This window comes from Panthera leo, chromosome B2 (genome assembly GCF_018350215.1).
Source record: "Panthera leo isolate Ple1 chromosome B2, P.leo_Ple1_pat1.1, whole genome shotgun sequence".
Lineage (NCBI taxonomy): Eukaryota > Metazoa > Chordata > Mammalia > Carnivora > Felidae > Panthera > Panthera leo.
Genome location: NC_056683.1, coordinates 130,052,066 through 130,079,129, shown reverse-complemented (window position 1 = coordinate 130,079,129; position 27,064 = coordinate 130,052,066). Strand labels below are relative to the sequence as shown.

Here is a 27,064-nt window from a genome sequence, read left to right as displayed (position 1 = left end):
ACTACCGACCGGTACAAGACCTCCGGGAAGTAAATAAGAGGGTCGCGGACATACACCCAACTGTTCCCAACCCATATACTCTCTTGAGCTCCTTGGCGCCCTCCAGGGTCTGGTATACTGTACTAGATTTAAAGGACGCCTTCTTCAGTCTGCCGCTGGCACCCCAGAGCCAACCCCTGTTCGCCTTCGAGTGGCATGATCCGGAGGAGGGCTACAGTGGGCAACTCACCTGGACACGGCTACCTCAGGGATTCAAAAATTCACCCACCATCTTCGACGAGGCACTACACGAGGACCTGGGTGAGTACAGAAGGGAGCACCCTGGCCTCACCCTCCTACAGTACGTAGATGACATCCTGATTGCTGCTGACACGGCCAAAGACTGTGAGCGAGGGACCCAGGACCTGCTGGCTACCCTGGGAGCTTTAGGGTACCGGGCATCCGCGAAGAAGGCTCAGATATGCAGGGAGAGGGTAAGTTACCTGGGATATATCCTGGAGGGCGGACAGCGGCGGTTATCAGATGCCAGAAAAGAAACTGTCCTAAAGATCCCTACTCCCACCTCCCGAAGAGAAGTGAGGGAATTCCTAGGATCAGCCGGCTACTGCCGCCTCTGGGTTCCAGGTTTTGCTGAGATCGCCAGGCCCCTATATGAAGCTACCAAAGAGGGGAAAACATTTAAATGGACTGAAAAAGAAGAAATTGCCTTTAATCAGTTAAAAAAGGCCCTCCTAAGTGCCCCAGCCCTGGGCCTACCAGACATTATGAAACCCTTCCACCTCTTTGTAGACGAACATAAGGGAATAGCAAAAGGGGTTCTAACTCAAGCCTTAGGCCCCTGGAACCGCCCAGTGGCTTACCTGTCTAAGAAACTAGACCCAGTGGCTGCCGGCTGGCCGCCATGCCTAAGAATTATTGCGGCGACAGCACTCCTAGTCAAGGATGCAGACAAACTGACCCTAGGACAGGAGATCTGGATCACAACCCCACACGCCATTGAAGGGGTCCTGAAACAGCCTCCTGATAGATGGATGAGCAATACACGTGTGACTCATTACCAGAGCCTCCTACTCAACCCTCCACGAGTGCGGTTCCACCCCAGTGCAGCCCTCAATCCTGCAACCCTGCTGCCCGACCCTGACCTAGGTGCTCCACTACATGACTGTGCGGGAATCCTGGAACAAGTACATGGATTCCGGATGGACCTGACCGACCAGCCCCTCCCCGATGCCGAGGCTACTTGGTTCACTGATGGCAGCAGCTTTGTGCGAGATGGACACAGGTATGCGGGTGCAGCGGTGGTCACCGAAATGGACACCGTATGGGCGGAGGCTCTACCCTCCGGAACGTCAGCCCAGCGAGCGGAGCTCATAGCCCTCACCAAGGCGCTGATGCTGGGAGCTGGAAAACGGCTTAACATCTACACAGACAGCCGTTATGCATTTGCCACAGCTCATATTCATGGGGCAATTTATCAGGAGAGGGGGTTACTGACGGCAGAAGGACGGACTATAAAAAATAAGCAGGAGATACTTAACCTGCTTACGGCCTTATGGCTTCCTGCCAAGCTAGCCATTATCCACTGCCAAGGGCACCAAAAAGCTGATAACCCAGTAGCTAGAGGTAATCGAAAGGCTGACCAGGCAGCCAAGGCAGTAGCCCTTACTTCAGTCCCCACCATGACCATACAACTACCAGACCCGGGAGACCCAGTTTTACCAGACCAGCCCAAATACTCCCAGGAGGAGTTACAGCGGATCAAGAAACTCCCCATGGCCCAGGAGATAAAGGGATGGTGGTATACACCTAACAAGGAGCTCGTGCTGCCAGACCGGCTCGGAGTCTCAATATTAGAGCACATGCATCGGTCTACTCACATGGGGGCCCGAAAATTAAAAGACTTAATCCGACATGCCGGAATCAAGATTCACCAACAGGACACCAAAATAGAGCAAGTTGTATCTGCCTGCAAGACCTGCCAACTCACCAACGCGAAAGCCACATCAAATAAAAAAGGAACCAGGCTCAGAGGCACCAGACCGGGAGCCCAATGGGAAGTCGACTTCACTGAAGTCAAACCAGGAAAGTATGGTTATAAATATCTTTTAGTATTTACAGACACCTTCTCTGGCTGGGTGGAGGCATACCCAACCAAGCATGAAACGGCTCAGACGGTGGCTAAGAAGCTACTAGAAGACATCTTACCCAGGTATGGTTTTCCTGCCATGGTAGGATCAGACAATGGACCAGCTTTTATCTCTCAGGTAACACAGGCAGTAGCCAAGGCGGTGGGGGCAAACTGGAAATTACATTGTGCTTATAGGCCCCAGAGCTCAGGACAGGTAGAAAGAATGAATAGAACCCTAAAAGAGACCCTTACCAAATTAACCATGGAGACTGGCGGGGACTGGGTGACTCTCCTACCGTACGCCCTTTACCGGGTTAGAAACACTCCTTACACTCTGGGTTTTACTCCCTACGAGATCATGTTTGGCAGGCCACCCCCTGTTATTCCCAGCCTTCGAGCTGAACTTCTTGCAGAGTTTAAAGATCAAGAACTTTTTCTTTCCTTGAGAGGGCTCCAGAGGGCGCACGAGGATATTTGGCCGCGCCTCCGTGCCATCTACGAGGCTGGCCCGACCCCGACACCTCATCAGTACAAGCCGGGAGACTGGGTCTATGTCAAGAGGCACCACCGAGAGACTCTCGAGCCGCGCTGGAAGGGACCCTACATTGTAGTGCTGACAACCCCCACCGCTCTCAAAGTAGACGGCATCGCGACCTGGGTCCATCACACCCACGTTCAGCCAGCGGACCCCTCCTCGATCCGGAAGGACTTCGTCACGCGATGGGCCATCAGTCGGGACCAACACAACCCGCTCAAGCTCAAGCTCAAGTTACAGCACATTCGACCCACCTAATATTGGTAACTCTGTTAACTCTGCTTGTCATTGCTCATGCTACTGGGAGTCCCCACACCCCCCAAAACATCACCTGGCAGATCATAGATACCAGCTCAGGGACAATACTTAATTAGACCTCCCAGAGCCACCCCAGGGACACATGCTTCCCAGAACTTAGCGTAAACTTCCAAACTCTGTTCCCCTTGTCACCATAAATGCAGCCGGTCCCATGATTGGGTCCGTAAGTTACATGACAAGGGGGGAATGAAAGGGCGGGCCTATGCCGGCCGACTCCATCTTGTTCTGTGTCCTTCACCTTGACCACACCTCCTCCCCTTGAGTAACCCCCCCCCTCACCTGTCTAACAGGACTCGGACCCTTCCCCAGCCAATCGGCTGAGGCCACAGCCGTTACCTCACCAACTGCCCCTGGGCCCCAATAAAACCTTTGTCCTTTTGAAACTCGCTCTCTCTCCCTGGTATCTCACCGCTGCGTCGGTGCAGGTAGGGGATTGAGCTCGAGCTAGCTCGAATAAAGGTTCTTTTGCTTTTGCATCGGACTCGGCTCCCTAGTGGTCTTTGGGGATCACGAATTCTGGGCATAACAAACTTACTTCCAAATACTCTCTGGTCTGGTTCTAGACACTTATGAAAGAAAGAGTGAAAGAGCAGTTAAAAGTCCCTTTGAAGACTAGTGTGTATTCAGTTGAGGAAAATGGGCAAGGAGGTAGCTCTCTGCTTCACCGACATCTGGAGGACATTGGCCAACTCCAAGAAGTGTGACAATCTATATTCATCTACATAGTCCGGAGGAGTTTCTGTTTGACTCTTCAACCCTAGGAACCATCCATCAGGCTCAAGAGCCCTCATGTAGAGCACAAATTTCAGTCTATTTGGGAGTATTTAAGCAAATCTTAAAACAATCATGTCTTAAGATGTTTTGGAATAAATTCACATGTGATAGAAGTTTGAACTAGATAACTACTTTGTTTGAGCAGTTATTATAGGATAACTGTCCTATAATTTTATTGGATAAATTCAGAGTTCTTTTCAGGAGCTCTCTCATTTTGTGTAGGCATGAAGAAGGAGAAATGATGGGAGGATAGGGCCGAGGGAGGAGGGCACAGACCACATCTGAGTACTTTAGCCTTAAAAATCCCAATGTTCAGTGCTTACTTCGGCGGCACATATACTAAAATTGGAATGATACAGGGAAGATTAGCATGGCCTCTGCACAAGGATGACACACACATTCGTGAAGGCTTTCATGTTTTTGTTCATATTTATTTTTTAAAAATCCCTCAAAAAAGTCCCAATGTTCCAAAGTCTATAAAAAAATAAGCTTTTGCCCTTCTCTAGGTAAGATGGTACTCTTACCTAGAAGGATAAAAAGACAGCCAGGAAAGTTCCACTGAGACTTTATTTCCTATCAAATGTAAGACCAATTAATATCCAAAATTAACTTCCACTGCTTCCCTCTGCCTGAAGATTGGTTTCTTTAACTGTCAAACCATCTTGAGCCCACCCATATAGGCAATTTTCCATTGAACTTCTTGACACCAGGGATAGTAACACTGCCAGAAACATTTTCTAAGGCCAACACATCCTTTCCGAACTGGCTTGCATGGCTTGGAGGGGGTGGTGATATGTTTTTTCTTCCCCCCATGCCTCCCTTGTCTAAGGTCCTGGACATTGATGAGTCAGTTAAAAAAAAAAAAAAAAAAAAAAAAAAAAAAGGAAAAGGTCTTATTCATCTAGTTCCATAAAAGAGGACACTTCAAAACAAAGGAAACAAGAATATCAGAAGAAAGACTAGAAACAAGAAAAAAAAAAGAATAAATCAAAAAGGGGGAACATCACAAAAAGAGGAAAAAAAGAAAAGAAAAAGGAAAAGCATTCTTCCACTGCTAATACTTCCGAGATCTTAAAAAAGTAATGGAACCTTAGGCTTAAGCCATTAAATTTTAAATTTTGGTTTTGAATATTATTTGACTTTCCTTGCAATTTTCTATATAATTATGCTTTGCGGAGCACCTTCGTGGCTCAGGGGGTTAAGTGTCTGACTCTTGGTTTCAGCTTAGGTCATGATTTCACAGTTGTGAGATGGAGCCCCCATGTTGGGCTCTGCACTGACAGCTCAGAGTCTTCTTGGGATTCTCTCTCCCTCTCTCTCTGCCTTCCCCACTCACGCTTTCTTTCTCTCTCAAAATAAATAAATAAACATTTTTAAAAAGTATGCTTTTCAATAAATCATAGCCTTTTACATATAGAATGAATGAATGAATGTGTAGAATGCCACGTCTGGGTGCTGGTAAGTTTCAAAATAATGAAAAACAATAAAGAATGGAATTTGTCTAAAAGGTAAATAGCACTGTCACCCAGCTTCCTGGGGGTCACTATTGTCTAGCATTAATGAATTAAACACAAGTTTTTACACTGAAGTCTCCATGCAATTTTCCTATGCTGCCTCCCTTTAGTGTCATGGTTAAGAATTTGATAGAATCCTCAACCTATCTAGAGAAAAAAAAGAACAAATGCACAAGTAACCAATACTTCAGAGGGTTTCTGGGCTCCCTGAAGCCTATACACTTATTCCCTAAGGTTCATGGACATTTAGTTACTAACACCTATGCAACCATATTGCTTCTGGAGATGCTTACACCTTTAAGGTTTCTGCAACTGGTGACATGAATAATTATTAGCTCTGACTCATTCAAAAAGCCTCAGTCACTTACCTTGGTACAAGTGTGTCTGTGAGATGAGGAGATGACATTCTCCTAGGGAATGGAGAGAAATCACCCTTAACGCCACTAACCAGACTTTAAGTATTACATATAGTATCACAATAGATTGAGTGACAGAACTGCAAAAGGATGCGTGTCACAGATACTAGAGAATATATTCCGATAAAGTCTATTTCCAAATTATGGACAGAGAGTTTCCATATACTTGACATCATTGGAATTCTCAAGAATTACAAATATTTGTCATATTTTACACACTGTAAATCTGTGTTATTACATAGCCAAGATAAAGTCTTAAAGTTTTTTACTTTACCACCACATCTCATCTTATAGTAAAAACATGCTTCTCTGCCCCCATGACAGGGTTTTAACTATGATTATGTATTATATTGACACTAAGCAATGAAGTCAATAACATAATACCCTAAGACACCAAGAGCGAGTGTACACACCATCGATAGGAAAAGCAAGAATAGGTAGTTAAGACCAGAAAAAAAACATCAGAGACAGAGAACATGGAATTCTAGCCCTTTGGACCCTAGAAAACTACAGAAAGTAAGACATGAAGCAAGATTTAATATCTAGACTTACATAAACTAAAAGAAACGTTGTCTAAAAAGAGAGAGCATGGACTTATTCCAAAGCCAGGAAGCTATGGTATATATAAGGAAAACACCAGCTAAATCCCCCAAACAAACTCAAAATCATTATAAAACACTTGGAAGAATTTTTTGGAAGAATCAATTTAACTTGTACTTTAAGGTGAAGTTTAGAATTGAAGAAAAGCTGACAACCAAAATTGTTTCTGCATGTTGGTATCAGATTCCATATCTCTCTAATGAAGAAAACCATCTGGCTTTCTTTACTTATGTATGCAGTCTTTTCTGATGTGGCACGATTTACTTCTGCTTAACTTTATAATATTCTTTTCTCCCTTTACAGCTTTCTTTTCAAGAATGCCTTAGAGAACAACATTCTCTAGAATATTGCTGAATTGCATGACTTCTGAGATTCTCAGGGAAACATTTTGTTGTTCTTGCTTGGAGAAGATCTTTGAGGAGAACTATTAGCATAGTACATTAAAAACAATAAATATTTATTGAGCCAAGTGAGTAGGAAGCCAGTCTAGATTTTTCCTAATGTTTTATATGAGCATCTATGGCTCTAACATCTGGGCTTGTGGAGCTTACAAGTCAGCTGTCAGAACAAAACATATGAGATTTTGGGCAATAGCTGATCATTGTCAAGTAAGTGGTACATATAAGTGTGCAGAGAAAGCAGGAGATCACATAGAGTTAAGTGCTCATGAAAAGTTTCAAGGACCATGTAGAAATTTGCTGCTTTATGCATGGATATCTGAACAAGATGGAGCTAGATGAAATATACTGGTTATGATAATGACAGAGACCTTCAACCTTGTTTCTTACTCATCTCCCTAGCCAAACCAACTCATACTCTTGGTGGCAGTTCTATGCATCCACCCAGAGACCCAAATTCTAATCAAATTTTGGGAATTGAGAAATAAAATTTAGATTAAAAGCAATCTTACATTTCCTCACTTACTTGGTGTAATAAGTATAATATGAGGAAAAATAAAAAGGCAGTGGGAAAATTTGTGAAGTATATATTTATTTAATTGTAATCCATTAGCCATTTTCTCCTTCTCAGGTGATGCTAACTAACTCTGGTGATACAAGATTGTAGTGACTTAGGATTTTTGCTTACAAGTTCAATAAATTTGTGACTCATTAACATGCTCTCTTACTACTAGTGTACTAATACTTTGAGACTCAATGAAAACATAATGGTTTCACCACTTGCTTTATGATAATGATGTTAGCGTTTTAATGCCAGTTTTTCTCACACAACTGTAGACTATCTAATAAAGGAGTAAATAAATAGACATGGCTTTGGATAGAGGAGTTTTCAGAAAACCCAACAATATCCATGAAGACTTAAAGAAGATGGGGAAATAAATACACATTTTCTGTGCTCTGCTGCTGCCTTTTAGAGTTTAATTTCAGTCTGGTGATTTTTGGTTTTGACCCAGATTGAAAATAGCTAATCTACTGATTTGGAGAAAATGGATTCAGGCGACTCAGCAAGTCAGAAAGATATATGTAGTTTCCATGTACTGGCTGTATATTCTGGTTAATTTCTAATAGGAAAGTGTTCAGAAAACAAACTTAGTTAAAAGACCATGTGACTATGTAATTAAACTGTTTGGCCCAGAGAGGTGTTTTACCCATCAAGTAAAATCTGCCATGTTTCAAAGGAATGCATGGATAAACTAGAAGCAAGAGTGCAGAGTAAAACTCTAACTCGTGCTTCCTGCTCCACTTCTTTCCTGGCTTCCCATGTCCTACCATCTGAGCAGTGTCAACCTCAGCTCACCCTATAAACTATAAACTGCCTGCAGCTGAGGCAACAAGTTTCCAGTTTCCTGGAATCCATAGGCACTGAACTCTACAATCTCCATTCTTAAAACCTGAGGCAGAGTAGTTCTTTTCTCCAAACCACATCAGTCTGGGAAAAGAAAACCAAATAACCCCAGTGGCTGACATCCCATGTCAATGGGGTTCACAGGATACTATTTTCAGGTGGTTAGGGTTTAGGGCAACTCCCAGGGTAGGGGTGGGGTGGTGGGAACTTCCAACAAGTTCCCAGGTGATGGTATCACTGGTGGAGGTAGTCCTCACTGTGAAAACCACTGGTCTGTCAATAAACGCCCTTCTTTCCGTCATGGCTGCCTGCCTGGCCATCTCTAGGCATCCTGAATTCAAGCACAACACTACTGCACCCTGTCCACAAGAACAGACTTTTGCACGGTGGCACGTCTAAAACATTTTCCCATATTTATTTTGATAATGGTACAATATTATTCTTCAAATATCACTAATATTTTTCCCTATGATGCTTAATTTTTGAAATTAGAAGTGGCAAACTCATCAGATTCTAATTATAAACTTATCCTTACTAAATAATGCTAGTATGATTTTACTCTTGTTCTCTCTGCCCCTCACCCCCAAACTTGCCTTTCTGTAAAGTGTCTCAGTGGGAAGAATGAAGTAGCTTTTCCATTCTCATGAACTTCTCCTTGATCCAAAGACATCTGAATGAAAGAAAAACAAAGTGAGTGGTAATTCTGTCCTACCTCTACTTCACCTGTAGGCCAACAGTTCATATGGAATTGGAGTATTCTTAATAGGGTGCTGTCTCACTAAGACAAATTTCAATTCATTCCCATTCTGTGCACCTAAAACATTTGCTCAGATTCTGAATCTTTATATTAATTCAAAAAACATATATAAAAGCCGCTTGGAAAGCTTAAGGTACTATATAATTGTTCTATGAAGATTCTTGGTTGCAAAGAGAGTAACCGCCTCAAGGTAACTCAGAGCAGTTTGTTTGTTTGTACATATCTGAAGATTCAGGAGAAGTAGGTCTCTGATTCAGAGGAATGTCAGGAAGGTACACTGGGCTTTAATGAACTAGAGCTGGGAAGTAGAAAGTAGGCAGGTCAGGGACTCTCTTCAATTCTCTCTTTCTCTCTCTCTCTGTCTCCATAAATGATGCATTTCTCCCTCCATTTATCCTCTAACCTTGCCCCCTACTCCAACCAAACACACACTCTACACAACCTACCCCCTTGGCTCCACATAGCTTAATTGTCCCAGTTTTTCAAAATCCAAACTTTACAGGAGAAAAGAAATATGGCTCCAGTAATTTCAGCCCTCCATCCCCAGTCTAGATTTTCTTTCCCAGCTGTGTGGATTGCCACTCCTAGCAAAAATGTTAGGGTAGGCCAGTCTTGCACAGAAACAGTGGGAGCAACACCAATGGAGGACAGAAAGCTGATTGTGCAGAGAGAGAAATCAAACTTCATTCAAGGCTACCAGCAGCCTGTCAGCTCATGTCAGTCCAGAGTTGATCCAAGTTGGGGCAAGATCCAGGGCCATATGCCCCCACACTGACAGTCACTGGATACAGGCTGCACCCAGAAAGAGGGGTGACCTTGGGTAAGTCAGTTTCCTTTGGCTGAAACAACTCTCAAACAGGGCTGACAGCTGGTGGCATCTCTCAGCAGCCTTCGCGGCAGCTGGACGCTAACTCCTTCATTCCTGGAAGGCGGTGGGGTAGCACATCACACACTCCACCAAAGCCTGCTCTTGGCACCATTTGAATTTATTTCTTCCTATAGGTTCTGGGGACAGCTCCTTCAGGATTCCTGCAGAGCTTCCTCTCTTCCCCCAGGAAGCTCTCTTCCTGGAGCTCTCTCCCAGGAGCTTGGAAGAGGAAGGCTAGTGAGGAGAACCGAGCCTCCTCTGCTAGAGTTGGTCTCAATGCCACAACAGATGCACTTTGTCTCCCTTTACTACCCAGTCTAGATTCCTCTCAGCCTCAACCAGCACTCTGTCTGGTCTCCATAATTTTCATGGTGATGTCACTTAGATCCTTATCCCTGAGATCTTACCACTATGCCCTTCTCTGATTGTAATTACTGCACTTCTCTATCTACAGTCAATGTACAGCAAAGGATTACCAAGAAGTACCCAAGTGAATCATTCAGATCAAAGATGTATTCCTTCATATTACCATGTGTAACTGCAGCGCCACTTCTTCCTCCTGATCAACATCATTATTTCTACCAAAATTGAAATCCATCTTTTTGTCTGCCGTTCTCTGACATGAGGAACGCCAAATGCTGAGATGACAGCTTTAGCTTAATGTTTCAGGGAGACTTTTGGCTGTGTCCTTTGATGAAAATGCTTCCCTTTTGAGAACAAGAATCTCTAAATGGGCAGGATAGGAAGGACGCATTTCCCAAATGGATCAATGGGAGTGATGGCTAATGGGGTCATTCCTGTTTCCTCCACACTTGGTTCCTAAACTATGTATTTTGCCAGTAGGGATATAACACCATTAAAAGATCTTTGGTTCAAGGTATGTTGTCCTAGAGGGTGAAGCCCCTACTGGTAAAGTATTATTTTTGAGCTATGTCTTCAGCTGAGCCCTCAACAGGCTGCCTCTCTATTCTCTCAGGCTGGCAACTCCTGGGTAACATAGCATGCATTATAAGCAGCGAATTCTATGCTCATGGGCCCCCTCCTTTGCTATAAAGTGTGTCTGTTGGTATGATACAGAACAATCCTTGCTTGGGAATCAGACATTCTATAGGCTCCCAATAGTTGTGCTGGCCAAAACCCTGCAGGAAAAACACTCCTATCTGGAATATGTGTCTATTCCTATAAAAATGAATCAGCTCTTCCATGATAGAAGGGCTCAAAAGTAGTCAGATCGCCACCAAGTAGATATTTGTTTTCCCAATGGATGGTACTGTATTTGTAGCTCAGCTTTGGTCTCTGCTACCTGCAGTTGTCACTTCTTAAGTGCTGTTGGGCCCATGTATAACTTGCATCCCTGCAATCGGTGCTACTCATTTCATGCATCCATGTGTAGCACTGGAATGAACAAGAAGCTGGCTGATTTCAACAATTGTTTGGTTGTTCAGTGCCTCTTCCATGGTAGATACTCCATGGTGGGACTAATATGCAATACAAAGATCTTCACACTTTGTGTTCACACCATGTCTTCATGTGCTTGCACTCCAGAGTTCCTTGTTCCCAGTCTTCTAATATTTCTCCTTCCAGAACCCAGACAAGACAACCAAGCCATTCACAACTGCTCATGTGTTTGTATATGTTTCATACATTAAACCACAAAGTAGGAGACCAGATGTACTGCCTGAAACTCTACCCATTGAGAGTATCACCACCCTCTTTCGAAAACATGTCTGAATAGTATGTTCTATACTGTTTGGTACTATAGACAACCACTGTCTATTTTCAGCTGAATCTCCTTTAAACTATACAGAGGGCTTTTTCCTCCTCTGTCAGCTGGTAAAAAGGATGACTGATGATGCCACAGATGCAGACTGAATGAGAGCTGCTGGGTAAATATAGGTAGAGAAAGTGGGTATCTGGCCTACATGTTCACCCATATTGCTTGTGCCCTTGGTCCTGTTTAGGTTTGATCCAGGTGAACATCTTCCATTCTCTATCATCTAGGTTAGTTGTTAGATGTGCTCTACCTTATGATATAGTGGGTCTGATGAAATTCAGCTTATAACAGACAGTTCTGTCCAAATGAACATTTGGTGCCCCATGGAAAGATATTCTGTCTCTACCAGGACCTAGTGATATACAAGGAGCTGTTTTTCAAAAGATGTATAATTCTCTGCTTTGAACGACAGATTCTTGCCCCCAAATCCTGTGGACATTTGAGACTTAGCATAAACTCCACATGGTATATTTCTCTACCACTGATATCTAATACCACAGATCATGCCAGGTCATATAGCTCAAGTGGCAGAGCACTCACACTTCAGCCTGTATCTGTTGCAGGACTCTTTCTTGCCCTGGGCCTAACTCAAAGTTGGCAGCCTTTTGTGTCACCCCATACATAGGTCAGAACTGTGTTCTTAGATGTGGAAAATGCTGTATTTACAACTTGAAAAGATCTACAAAGGTTTTATTCTTTATGGTAGAAATTCAAAAGTAAATAATTTGTTATTTACTTTGGAGGAAGTGTATGATGTGTAGGATGCAAAGAGTCCCTGAGTGTTTATTGGTTTTATTCTCCGTTCTCTAGAGTACATGAGTCCTTACCAAGTTCTCCAAACTGCTAGCCATTTCTTGCTATTTATTCTGTTTAGTATGATATAAAAATACTTTGGGCCAGCATAATGATAAGATGTTCATCTAGTCTATATTATGACAGCTGAAGGAAGAGTCGACAGAACAGTGGAACAAAATGGTAAATACTACTGTCCAGCCAAATGAATACAAACTGTTTCTGTTCCTCTTTTTGGATAGAAATGAAAAATAATGCATCTGTCTGATCAATGGCCAAATACAATGTACTTGAAGTGAGGTTAATCCATTCTGGCAAAGATGCCACTTCAAGCACAGTGGCAGCAACTGATCTATTACTTGGTTGAGTTTGCAGTGATCCATTGTCATCCTGTAGGACTCATCTGGTATTTGCAAGGTCCAGAATGGTAAAGTAAATGGAAATACCGTGAGATTTACACAACTCAATTCTTTAGGGTTTTAAGAATGGCACTAATTTCTGCCATATGCCTCAAGATACAAGGTTTTTGTTCATACTTACTATTTTAATAATAAGATGTGAAGGATCAGGGAAAGTTTTAGGAGCTTTCACTTGGCTATGGCTAGCTACTACAATAGTTTTTACCTCATAGGCCAAGAATCCAAAATGGTCCTTGAGCAGGTAGTGGCTTGGGTATGGTAGGGAGCCATGCCAATTACCAAGTGTATCGATTCCAGTTATACATTTTGGCACCAAGGAAATGAACAACAGGTTGTTTCAAGGACCCATGGGAACCACCAGTTTAAACTAGACCAGATCCCAATAAAGTGCCCACTCTAACAGAGAAGGAGGTGTGATTATGCTTCTAGGGTCCAGGAATCAATGCAGATCTTTGTCCAGCAGGCCTCAAAATCTTTAGGCACCCCCTTTCCTCCATACACAGTTCCTTCACAGATGGGCATTACGTGCCGTTGGGAGCATCCTGGGAAAATTATTACTAGGTACATTTGGCCAATATTGCATACCATGTCCTAGAGAACTAGCCTTTCTTTCAGTCAATGAGTTCTGGATCTAAACACTGTCTCCAGTCCAGAAACCAGGTAAGAAATTGTGACATTTGACTGAATTAGCTACTGACAGTCTTCTGATCATCCAACCTGATTTCCTTTGCACCTATCGCAAAGAACACTTGTTGACTGCCCATCTATTTTTACTCCTAGGTATGCTATTTTCTCTAAACTATCTTGATAACTCTCTGCGAGTTTGGCTCCCTTGGTCATCAACCTCACTACTAATTATGATAACAGAGTCCACCTGACTTAAGATGGTTAAGTGTTGCTATCTGGCTTCAATTCATTTTATCTATCTATCTATCTATCTATCTATCTATCTTCAATTCATTTTATTTGTTTGTTTGTTTGTTTGTTTGTTTGTTTGTTTATTTATTTATTTATTTGTTTGTTTGTTTGTTTGTTTGTTTGTTTTTAGGATTCTATGATTCCCAGTGATATTATGGAGCCTAGATCTGCCTGTCGTCAGCCTTGGCCTTCTCAGTAATGCTGCCTCTAATTCTCATCAGTGCATTCTTTATCGCTATGGCAAGTGGCATATCACTCAGGCCCTCCCGTGAAATATAGTCATCTAGTAGAATTTCCAGATTACATTGTATATCCTAACAACTCCACTTTTGTGAACTTTTAATTCCATTTTTCACTGTTGGCCAAGACAATTCTGGCATTTCTACCTCATTTGGTAGCTTTTTCCATGTTTCTAGCAGCCATCTTGGCAGAACATTCATAGCATGTCCATGGTGCTTGCAGGGTGCTAAATTATGTATACTGGAAGAGTATTCTCATTAATAAGTTCTCCTAATCCAAATTTATGTTCTGTCACCTCTTGGTCTATTACCTTTACTATACAGTCCCACGTGTACTCCTTCGGCTGCTGCCAGTATATATTGTCATATCCTACAGTTCCTTCAGGGGATGTAGTCCCTTTCCACCCCCAGAAGGTCTTGTATGCTCCCAACTTTGACTTTAGTTATTGGCTTAGTGGTTGAGAGGGGCAGATTCTGAGGGGCATATGTTGTCTGGCAAGAGAGAGGCCTCTGAATGCTCTTCAAACAGAGGGGGAGTGCTACCTTCTCTCTTCTGTAGGCTCAGAGAAACCTGGAAATGCAGTTTGGAAGTCACATTCACCTCAGATGTTTCCATTCTATATTCTGAGTCTCATTCTCTTCCATCCAGGGCTCTTACCTTTGTATGGCAGACCAGCCTTCATTTGGAGTTTACCCTTTTTGAATCTCAGTACCTCTTTGACTAAATCCTGGAATCAGCCTTCTTCCTCTGCCTTTCCACTGAAGGAAATGAGAGCCTCTTTACACAACACCAAGGAGTCCCCTGGCTGTCACACTTGGCTTTTATTGCCAATTAATCACTCTCAGATTTCCATTATCATTTTTCAGAGTGTAATCTTATCAATACCTACCCCATTGTACTGTCCTTACAGTCACTATTTCTCAAATGCCTGATACATGGCACCAACTAATGGTACAATTCCCTTTCATAGGTATATCATTCCAGTTCACTGCCAGTGAATGTTTAAATAATTGCACTGTTAGTGCCAAGGTCTATCTGTATTCCACATACCAACAGTTCCACACTCCAACTGGATGGTAGGTGATCTGGCTTCAAACTTCCATCTTGGCATCTGCCATCTTTGATCTTGCACCCAAATTTGCACTTTGATACCCCTGGAAAGTAGATTTTGACATGAAGATTAGAATGCAGGATGTTTATGACAGAAGGGTGTTGGTTTCAACATCTGTGCAAGGGAAGAGAAGGAAACAGGATTGACCCAATGAGAGGTTGAGCTCTGATGCACTCCCAATGAAAGCATTTAGCTCACCTCAAGGGGAGATCTACAGTTTGGATGGCCCTTTAGAGTTGTTCCAGGTTGAGGCAACAGGATCAACTCTTTATACCACTGTATTAATTAGTCATTTGATATGAACAGTCCCTGGAAAAGAGGTATGATATTAAGTAAGATGTGATCTCAACTGAAAAAATTCCCAGGGAAGTGTGACAACTGAGCGTCATCTTCTCTCAGCCCTTCCAGAAGCTAGAAATAACTGCTATAGCCTGGGGAAGGATTCTGGGAAGAACCATAAAACATATGCACTACACACAAATTAAGTATTCTAAGAGTTGTTATGATTATTATTACTCTTTTTAATAAAATAATATGACTTTGGGGTACTCAGTCATGAAGTATTTTGAAAAATTATATTTTTCCTCCCAACATCTCTGGGGGTTTCATGTTGGTGATTATTATCTTTAATTTATAGATTTAAAAATTCTGAGGCTCAGAGAATTTAAACTAATTCCTTTATTAGCAAAACTATTACCTACTTCATTTTGATGTTTTCACAAATATCAAACATTTGACATTAGTATAATTATAAAATGATAAAAAAAATTACATGATCTGAAGTCAAGGGTGCTTTCCACTCTCCCACTGAGGGTTTTATATGATAAATAAGAACAGATTCAATATAAGAGTATAACATCAAATTTCCCCTCTATGACATGTGAGTGAATTTTTTAAGCTTTTTGTTACAGCTCTGATTTTTACACCAAGGAATAATTATAAGAATTGACACTCAAGAAACAGGTCAATCAGTGAATAAGAAAAGGGATTATTTTTAAACTAAGAGTTCTTGACAGTTCTTGTGGGTTGGAGGGAGGCATCTCTTCAAACTCTGAAATAAAATAAATATCTTCTCTGAGAGTTAAAATAAAATCAATGCTTAAAGGATTAGAAAATAATTAAGCAAATTCATCTGTTAAAGAAAGGCTTGTACTTAAGCCCACAAATCAGACTGAAAATACAATTGTATCTAAAGAAAAATAGTATGCCATATTAAAGAATTTTAGTTAACCATGGAAGAAGAGAGCAAGCAGCTTCAGTAGCAACAATGGCATTATCAAGCCAACTTTGTCCCTAATAGAGTGTGTCCAGCCTAAGAACTGACTGCCCAGGCCCAGCAGAAGGCATCCTCAAAAGATGAAGATAGATGCATTAGGCCATCTTCTCTTGAAATTATCAAACATCTTTACAAAAATAAACCCTATGCTAATGTTGGTGATGATGGGTTAAAATTCTACTACTAGTAATATTCTACTAGTAAAATTCTACTAACTGAGCTATTTGTGCTTCCCCTGACTCCCTTCCCCAAATTATCAAGACAACATGTCTTTTTTTTCCTGGCAGCCAAAATATTTGGTAAAAATCCCCAGCCACTGAAAATTTAAGACTCCCAGTTTTTACACTCAGTTTGTTCTTGGCACCTAGAGAGGAGGAGCAATAACTATCATGAGACCCATATGGCAAGAGAAAGCCATTTGCTTTGCATGGACTGATGGATGGGCTTATTCCAGAAAGCTTCAATTTCCAGGAGGAATGACAAGCCAAAATCTGTCATTCTCTTTTGAGGTAGCCAGAATTGTTTTTCATAATGTCCAACCATCACAAGAATTCTATGGTAGGAAGATGATGTGTTCATCACTGGAGTAGACCTAGGAAAAATCTGCAGAAAATCTCCCTCCAAAAGTTCTCCTTTCATTGCAGCCCTCTCAATGATTCTCTTAACTAGAATCATAACTACCATATCTTAACTGTACAGCCCTTCATCCAGCTCAGGCTCCAGTCACAGACAATGCTCTTTTATCAGCCAAGCCCCAGTAAGGCGTACCCTACACAAGCTATTTCAGCATCATGTTGCCATCGACATCTTAGTGGCTAGAGTGTATTTTACTGCTTTGTAGCTGTAGGCTAAGCAGTATCAGTGGCTGTGCGACAGAGGCAGCAGCTCCACTGGATGATGACTGGATGCCATACACAGTTCTTGGCTTTCTCAGCTATGACTTAACATAAGTCTCCTGAGGAATTCACCAGAATCCTCAGGCTACTCCAACATTCTTCACCAAAAGTGAAAAAGAGTGATACAATAAAATAAACCAATCAGAAAAGGAAATATTTATTACTTTCCTTTTGCTGCCTCCTCTACACCTTTTAGTTTATCATTCTATTGTTTTGTTCCTATAAATTGTACATTTAATATTGTCTCTTCCCATTAGGTCGTGAGCTCCTCAAGGAGCTATGGAAATAAAGACAAACAAATGAAAATAAGCAAAGGTTATTCATTCAGAGCTTGCTATAACAAAGGAGTCAGAAACCATCACTTATATTTTGTAGAAACTCAAATGCAGGCAAAGAAAGTGGGAAAGCTTTATAATGCCAAAAATGTAAATCTCTGATTAAAGGTTGTTGAAGCAGGAGGTGAGCTAACTAGAAGTGGTGCATCTTATGTCATTGGTTTCTGGAGCATATTTGGCTTTCTGTTTGGTCTTGAGTTGGAAACAGAGGGGAAAAAATAGGGAAAGTGGGAAGTCATTTACCATGTTTTGGCCATTCTATACCAATTGTTGTAGAGATTGCAGGTCAAAATTCTATTATCATATGTGGACAGATCATTGTCATTTTTACACCAGCCTCTCAGTCTCCTGGTTTTATCATCATCTCTCTTGCAGAAAGTTGGCCAGCTAAGTACAGGGTAGATGTCAAGATCTTCACTGAAGGGGATTGTTTCATTGTCTCCATACTCAATAGTATCACAAAATCTTCTTGACCTTTTGTTGTTATATCATCATGACAATCATTGGAGTAGGTCGTGCAGAAACATGTAAGACTAGATAAAATACAACAAACCTGTATCATAATAACTATCACAAAAACAAGAATAACAAATAGTCCTTGAAAGATGATTCAGAACCAGGAACTCCACTTGCCTAAGCAAGGTCAAACAAATAAATCCTATATTATAGTAAGATCAGCCTTAGAGAGTCAAGTAGATTTTTCCGTAACAATTTTCCTTAATCTTGTTCTACCTTCCTTATATCCATTTCATTGATCCAAATACAATAAGAAGTATAAGCAATGTCACAGATGCCTCAAGAACTAGCCAACAAGAAACAGAAATACAAATGTGTATCACTACTCAAGCCAAACACTTGAAACTGATCTGTTTTCCATCTAAGATGGTATTGTTAATAACTTATTTTTAAAAAATAGTTATATATTTATTTTGAGAGAGAGAGAGTGCACAAGCAAGCAGGGGAGGTGCAGAGAGAGGAAGACAGAGAGAATCCCAAGCAGGCTCCATGCTGTCAGTGCAGAACCCGATGTGGGGGTCAAAATCACGAACCGTGAGATCATGACCTGAGCCAAAACCAAGAGTCAGTGGCTTAACTGACTGAGCCACCCAGGTCCCCCATTAATAACTTCTGATAAAGTAAGTTTCTTAAGGTCTTTTGTCTGATTTCCATCACTGTGATTACTGCTCTGTTTGCGCAAATAGTAATTCTTCCAGATAGAGTGATTGATTATGGGTGCCCTCATTTAGGAACTCACATCTGATTTATAAAATTATTAATGATATAAAATTTCATTTTTATAAAATTATTACAAAAAGACTTGTCTTCAGCCTTAATGACTTATATAATTAAGTTCTCTGTGTACAGAGAGTTCTCAGCTTACTATTCCTAAGCTAAATGAGGTGTTGGTGTGATACAAACAGGATTAGGGTCTTGGCTACAAAGAAAGTAGTATCCTGTAGGGACATGTAGAGATCCAAGGAAAAAGAAGTCATTTATGACACAAAGTTGGAACCAAAGCATTACATCAGCTGGGTTATATATTTGCATCTCTATTAGTCTTTTTCAGATGACAAGTATTTGGCCCGTTGCCCTTCAAATGTTGCTGAATTAAAAGTTAGAATTACCTTGGATCTGATTAAGAGATTATAATAATTGGTTCTTTTTCTGGAAGAGAAGGGCATTAGCAATGTCATAGGTTGATTTTTTTTCTTAAGGTCATCCATTCATGTAGGTGTAAGTGAAAATGTGGCCAGCTATAATTCCCTGTGGTCTTATTTGATGAGACAAGAATTGCCCAGAGGTTTTGATCATAGGACTCTGGTGATAGATGGCATAACTAGCAGTTAGTAAGATTGAGGGGAGTGGATAGTATTTGGAATGATTTAAGAATGGCATTAGAATATGCTGTAACAACTATCATTAGTAAGGAATAAAGAAAAGGACCACAGGTAATCAAAAACCAGTGACCTTTAGAAAATGAGAGAAATAGTGAATATATACAAACACATCAAAAACAAAGAAATAAGTAGACAGAAATTTTGGTCCAATGTCTTGGGCAGAAACTGTCCACTATCTGAGGTCATCTTCTTGTTCCAAATTTGTTGGGCTAGAGTCTTCTGAAGATAGGCTGTTGTAGAGAATCTCTGAGAATTCTTAGGTCAAGGTCCCCTATTCATGTCCTATGCTTATAATGTTTCCAATTGTGTGGAATTCTGAATCACCTCTTTAGTTGTAAAATGTGAGCCCAAATATTGACTCCCCGGAGTTGCACTGCTGTATTTGCTGTTAACACTTCCTGATAAAGTTACTTTCAAGAAGGTTCAAAAGCAGTTTTTCTTTGATGTGTCTTCCAATATATGAAACTTCCCGGTTGAATACCATAAAGAGGCTACCTAGGAAGATGTTGTTGGCAATAGAGAATATGTATAGCACATGAGTTCCTTGCAATACTTTGTCTTATCAGCGTGCAGCAAGGAGGAATTTAGTATTGAAGATGAAATCACTGAGTGCATGAGTCTTAACAGTTATCAATGTGTCCCTGACGGAATGGATCATGTGAAGAACTAGTGAGAACACCTTTAGCCAAGGGTGTTCAAAGGTTTCTGAAGATTCTTCTAATTTTAATTTAAAGAAGCCTTTGGTTATTTTCAATCCTTCCAGAAGATTGAAGGTGATAAAGACAGTATAGCTTTTGAGAAAGGGGTAACATCTTACAGAGTTCTTTTATTTTGTTTCCCATATAGTGTGTTCCTCTGTCACTGACATAAAAGTTGACATGTAACAGGTTGAAAAAAAAATCAAGCAGCTTTTTAACAACTACTGCAGTTTTCCAGCAAGGACATGCTTCAACCCAACCTGAAAATAGATATGCAGCAACTAAAACATATTCAAATCCCACGGAGGTAGAAACTGGATAAAATGCTTTTGAGGGTATTCCAAAGGCCCTTGAGGCTTCTGGCCATGTCCTACCTTGATAATTTTTCCAGGATTATATTATTGACAGTTGGTACAGGACCCAAAAATAACCTCAGCAATTTTTTAAAACATTTCCCTACCAATGCTAATTTAGATAGTAACCAGTTTGTACCATGATGAATGGTGTCAGGCAATTTTAGGAGCACTAAAGATTATCTGAGTGAAGAATGCAACCAGATTTTTCTCATTTTTCCCTTACAAAATAGGGGTTAGATATTAGTCTTTTATAATGGCCTCTTTGAACTCCTCCATAGATTAATCTCTTCCGGGATTAGATAGGACCATAACCTTGGGTATGGCTGCTTGTTTGACACGATGATATGCTAGAGCATTTTCTTTTATCTTCCACATTATGTCTTTTTGCATAGGCTGCATCCCTTATAACGGCCACCTCTCAAGGAAGTAGGAGTGCATCTAAAATTTCCTCACCTTGTTTTTTTTTTTTTTTTTTTGATGGGGATTCTTGCCAAAGTGAGAGCATCTTTTTGTTTTCAAAGCATCCCAAAGTCACGTAGTACTCTCAAAGCATATCTTCTACAGGTACATATGTTTACTCTCTGGTCTTTCATTAGTTGACAAGATCTAGGAAGTGGTGTAAGCTCTTCATTTCAGCTGATTTTACCTATAGTAGAGAACTATATATACCTATGGTAGAAGAGTAGTTTAGGAGTAGGAAAACTGTATCAAACTGTATTGTTTGATAATTTTCAGTTTCAATTTTGACCTATCAGTAATTAGGTCAGAGTTCTCAATGGGAGTTTCCATAAATCTATCAGGGGACAGGGAGGTAAGACAATAATGATTTTTCTGGTAGGAGTAAAAGAGTGATAGGATTCAGGGTGTTACAATGGAGAATAATAATGTGAAAGGGAGAGAGCAAAAGGTTGGCTGGCTGGAAAGTGTTGTGTGTTCTCAGCCAGCACTGGTGTCTGTACTGTACAAGGAACCATGAGGTCCAGCAGGGAGCCCAGCCGGCAGAGGCACTGACAAGATTGGCAGCAGAGCTCATGTCAAGAGTGAGGTTAGGATAAGCAATGGATTTTGGTGATTCCCATGAAGTTGAGTTACAGCTCCAAAAGCTTGTCAAGATTGCTCATGCACAAATAGACAAAAGGGCTTTTTGTAGTTAATGATGCCTAAGTACAACTGTTGAAGAGCCCTCTTCAGGTTACAGAAGGCCCATTAATGTTTGAGCTCCCTGAAGAGAATCTCTTAAGGCAGACTTAGTCAATTGCTAAAGAGATGTTGCAATTTCAGTGAAATTTCAGTGAAATTTAGCACCCATTATCTACAATATCCAGCCAAATGTAGAAATTCTCTCCATCGTTATTTTTTGAAGCGTCTAGGATAAGATTAGGTTGTCTTTAGTCTATAAAGAGAGTGCTTTTTCTCTCATTATATAGATTATACTTTAAATAATGAACTGCACTTTAGAAAAAATTGTAATTTGTCTTTTGAAATTTTATGTCCTTTTTCTGCTAAGGCTGAGAAAAAGTAAACTGAATCCTTTTTTACAGGCTTCCTTGTTCCAGAGAACTAAGTAGGAGATCATCCACATATTTTATCAGAAGTGAATCACAAGGGAAACTTAAGTGTTGATTTGAGGAAAAACCATGGGGTATGACTACCCAGGTATATTGTTGTCCTCCTTAGGTAAAGGCAAAAAGGTACTGACAATTCTAGTGTAAAGGCACACTGAAAAATGTTTAGTAAAGCTCCAAAACAGTACAGCAAGTGGCCTCAGGTGGAACTGATGACAGGATGGTATTCACATTAGGTACGACCAGGAAGTAAAGGATAAACAATTTTGTTGATGGCCCTGAGGTCTGAAGAAATTGATATCCTCATCTATTTGTTTGTTTTTTTATTGACAGGACAGGAAATATACAGCATGTATGCAGGCTAGTATGTAGTATAAGAATAACTTTAGGTATAAGGCTTTCATCTACAAATTTGATTACTTCCTTTGCTTTTGGCTTCAAGACATATTGGGGAATTTTTGGTAATTGAGATCTACTGGGAATTTAGTAGGTTCTTCTTTTATTTTTTATATATGTCAGCTGAAATTTTAGCTCACAGAGTCAGGTATTATATGAAAATCTTTATGGGCTATGTATCAAATATAATGGAGAAGGCAAAAAATATCCAGAAAAGACACGACTTGATTATGAATAGAGGCATCCTCCAAAACTTCAAGAAATAGCCCCTCTAGTGTGCATTTAATATTACCATCTCATTTGCTAAGTAAGTCTCATCCCTATTAAGTTTGCCGGGGTGCTATCACAGGACAGGAAGGAATGTTTTTCAATCAAGGGCCCAAGGGTTACATTTAAAGGCTGGGAAATAGGGAACATCTGTAGCTATTTGAAATACCTACCATCTGAGTGGTATGGTTACTCTCAGAGGGAGGTTGAGCAAACACAGCAAAGTTTAATGTAGAAGGAGTAATATCTACTATCTACCAGTAGTTGATGACATTGGCCATGTATATTTATATTTGGATCACCTTGAGTGTTTAAAGATAAGGCAGGATATTGGGCTCTTTTTCCTTCATGAGCCACCCTTCAATCGTCTAAATTAAAGGATTTTTCATTACCTTGTTTTATTTTGTTTCTGTTTTGTAAGATGGAACTGCCTTCTTTTCCAGTGTCATTTTTGTTTATATGTATCTATAAGTGTCCTTGTCAGTAGGTGGCTACTGAGGAAGTGGGCCACCTACTTGATCTGTAAAAACTTAAGATTTGGGTTCCATCTCATTTTTGTTCCAAAGCCCTTTGAAAGTGTTGTCAAGTATAATTCAGGTAAAGGGACTACTTCCCATTCCAATTTCTGTTTTTGAATTAGATCTCCAATTTCTTGTTGAACTCCGTTGTCAAAATGAGATGAAAGAACTGCCCCCTTCTTAAATTCCAAAATATTTTTAGAAGATATTTTCTAATATTTTGAAAAATCTCCTATGGTTTTATCTCTTTTCTGTTTGTATAATTAAATTACAGTTCAATCAAATTTTCAAATTAAAAAACATTTTAATTGTGGTAAAAAATACACAACATAAAACTTAACCATCTTAATCATTGTTTAATGTATAGTTCAACAGTGTTAACTGATTCATATTGTTGTGCAACATATCTTTAAATGATTCTTATTAGAAATATTCTGGGTTTTAGAATACTTTGCCCTATGGAGACAGGGGGAGATTATTCTCAAATGTACTGTAGAAGAAGGGTCCTGTTCCCTTTATGTTAGTCCAATCACCTTTTGCCATCTGGAATTTAGTATCTGAGTTTCCAACCACATGTGTACAATTTAATGTAGATCATGTAGTCCTGGGTCTTATGCCCCAAAATAATTTTCAATTCTTCTATGAATCTTTGCTGATCTTATCCGGGTTTAGGTAAATCCTCAGTTATAGCTCTTGACTTAGTTTGGTCCCAAGATTTAAATTCTACAGTGGCCTACATACTTGACTCAGGGAGGGATGGATGTTTAGAGGAAACTGGCATTTGGACACTTAAGAGAATCAGTGGGGGAAGGTAGGTGAGCTGGACAAGAGGAAGAGAAGAGAAGAGTCAACAGAGGTACAGAAGGAGAGATCAGAAAGGTAAAAGAGAAAAGGAACAGTTGGATATCGAGAGGCAACTAGAGGACAAAGATGGGGAGAATTTACATGGGAAATGAGTCTAATTTTTCAATGCATGAATTTTATCAAATTGTTCATTAGTTTTGGCCAAAAGTACCTTCTCATTAAGCAAGTTTTGATGAGAATTTTATTTGGAGGCCTCTGTCACAAATCAAACACCGCTGCCCACTGAGCCTGAGAAATACTACTCTCTTTCTTTCTAAGGCATCTCTCAAATGAACAATTGTGTTCCAGTCAAATGTTCCCCAGGTGGCTATTGAAAGCCAAATCATCCGCAGTGAAGTTATGTCATTAGGGAGAGAGGAACAAGAAGTAAGAGAGCATACATAAAAAGCAGGAATTTTTCCAAGAAAAAGAGATCATTTAGACTTAGACAACCCCATGAGAGCTAGCAATGGTCACTCAAAAGCTATGATTGTGTACCTCATGCCTTGAGCCCCAATTAATGTTTGGCTGCCTCTAAACACAGACCTAACAGTCTTCACTCCTCAACAGACAGAAAACTCTCAAACTCTCAAGTCAAGCACTCAGATCAAAAATCAAAGATCGAAGGATTACCTTATCTGGTTGTATTTGACACACAAAAATATTTTCCCAAATGAATGCTGGCAGGGTGAGAAAACCTATACTCACCATCAGTGAAGCTAGCTCTGGAACAATAGGCTTACAGGGTCTATTTCTATGTTTAGTGTTTCTCATTCTGATTACAGACAACACTTGTAGACACATAGCACGAAATAGAAGCACAAAAGAATACAAAAGGGATAAAATTAATGGCCTAATTCCACCAAGGATGCCAAAAAAAGTGGGAACCAAGAACAAAATCCAGGAACGAAAGTGGGAATAAATAGCCAAGTAACTCAGTGCAAAAAGACTCCAGTTCACACCTAGGCTGACTTAACCACGGTGGCATGGATTCAATAAGCCTCAAGCAGCAGAGCACAGGGACCTCCATAAGATCACACCTGGTCAAAGTCTGGGTCCACAATTGACGGGCAGTGCAAAGTGGATTTCAGTAGAACTTTCAGGAAAGCTGTGGATATAAACAAAGACCATCCAAATGAGAGCAAACAGGCTGCTTATTCAAAGATCACTACAGCAAAGTAGTCAGTCACCATCACTTGTGCTTGGCAGAGACTCAAAGGCAGGAAAGGAGTGGAAAATTTTGTAATGCAAAAAAGGAAGGCTTCAGGTATACTCTGATTGGAGGTTTGTTGATAAGGGAAGGAGGAGTAGGCTAACTAAAAGCAAGGTGTCTTATGCAATTCGTTTGGGGAGTATAGTTGACTTTCTCTTATTGGTTCTGAGTTAGAAGTAAGGACAAAAAATAGGGAAGCTGTCATTCATTGACCAAGTCCTGACCATTCTTGGTTCTAATTGTTGCAGAGGTGGTGGTTTGACTTTCTGGGCCAGTTGCTGTAGAGATTTGCAGGTCAGAGTCTTATTATCATATATGGTCTTTCCATTGCCTGTTTACATATTTAGTCTCTTAGGGAAAATCCTATGTCTTGTTTTAATTTTTCTCACTGGGTTCTAGCCCCAATCCTGGTAAAAAAAAAACAAAAAAAAAAAAAAAAAAAAACCAAAGAAACCAGGAGCTGAATAAATACTTAAGAAGAAAGGGACTAAGGGGGTGGGGGGAATAAAAGGCCCAAACAACAGTGAACCCTGACTAGGTATGGTTAGCTAAGAGAGGTGTCCATGTAAGAAGAAATGCAATGAAGTCTCTCTACAAGATCTTAGGAATCATGTCTTCCAGGGACATCGCTTAGCTGTGGCTCATGGAAACAGCAGCAGGAAAACATCAATATGGTGTACAGCAGTCCAAAAAATGTTATTTATAGCAAAGAGACCTGGCACCATGTAAAAATGAAAAGAATCACAATCACTGGAAAAAAATATTACCCTCCAAGGCAAAAGGGGTGGTCTTGAAGGTGGTATCTTGTGAGACTACCTGTGATAGTGTCTTTTCAATCACTTACTCCTGAAGAGTGAGCACTGTCAGAAACTTGTAAAATTTAGTGATAGAGAAAAGTGACCGTTTACTTCCAGATGAAACCTTACATTGCTCTTGTATGTACCAGAAGTAGACACAGTGTTACAAGGCATTAGTCCAATTTTTGAGCCTTGCACATAGACCTGCATACATATACAACCCCCAACACACATACATACAAGAGACAGAGAATTTTAAAAGTTTTCAACATTACCTGAAGAAAAATAGTAATGGACTCTTTAAAAAGGAATTAAATCAATGCCTAAGGTATTTGTAAGAAGCCAAGTTAAGAAGTTGGAAGTTAGCCAAGACAGGTTGGCAAAGAAATAAATTGTATGTTAATTTCAAATTAGCATTACACCAGTTCCAGGCTTCAAAGGGCAAGGATCTGAGAAAAAGGAAGTAGTCAGAAGAGGAAATTATTCATACTAATTGAAAAAGGACAGTCTTGAGGGATTCACACTAGCACAGCAGATTCTTGGGATTGTCATAATCTGTCCCCTGTTTTTAGCTGAGCTGTGTGGAGGAAAAAGTCATTTATTTCTCCTGGGCCAAAAACTGAGAAGCTGGGGGGCACTTCAAAACAAGTGATGATCAAGGGCATTGAAAGATATTAGGTTTCATTCAGAGGCAAAGGAAAACCAAGGAAGTTTTAATACCTACATAGCCAAGAGCTATCTCAAGGCGTTGGAGCTATAAAGATAACTATGAAAGTCTTAAAAGACATGTGGAGTAAGAGAGGAAAAAAGAGAGAGACTACTGTAATAAAAGAGATTAACAAGAGAAAAGCAAAAAAGTTTATTGACATGTACACCTCATGTACATGTGGGAGACACCCAGGGAAAACTGAGTAACTCAAAGTAATGGCTCAAAACTCCAGCTTACAGAACATCTTCAACAAAGAATAATAAATTTGTAGAGAAATGACACGACAAAGGAAGGCAGTTTTTGGTTTCGAATGGAAAAGTAAATATATGA

General features: G+C 40.4%; 1 non-coding gene across 1 annotated transcript; it reads left to right on the top strand.

Annotated features, from left to right (window-relative positions):
• Nucleotides 1-4,070: 4,070 nt before the first annotated feature.
• LOC122220911 lies at nucleotides 4,071-4,177 on the top strand. Its single transcript, XR_006203057.1, has one exon. It is a non-coding gene; the product is annotated as a U6 spliceosomal RNA (small nuclear RNA).
• The last annotated feature ends 22,887 nt before the right edge of the window (nucleotides 4,178-27,064 follow it).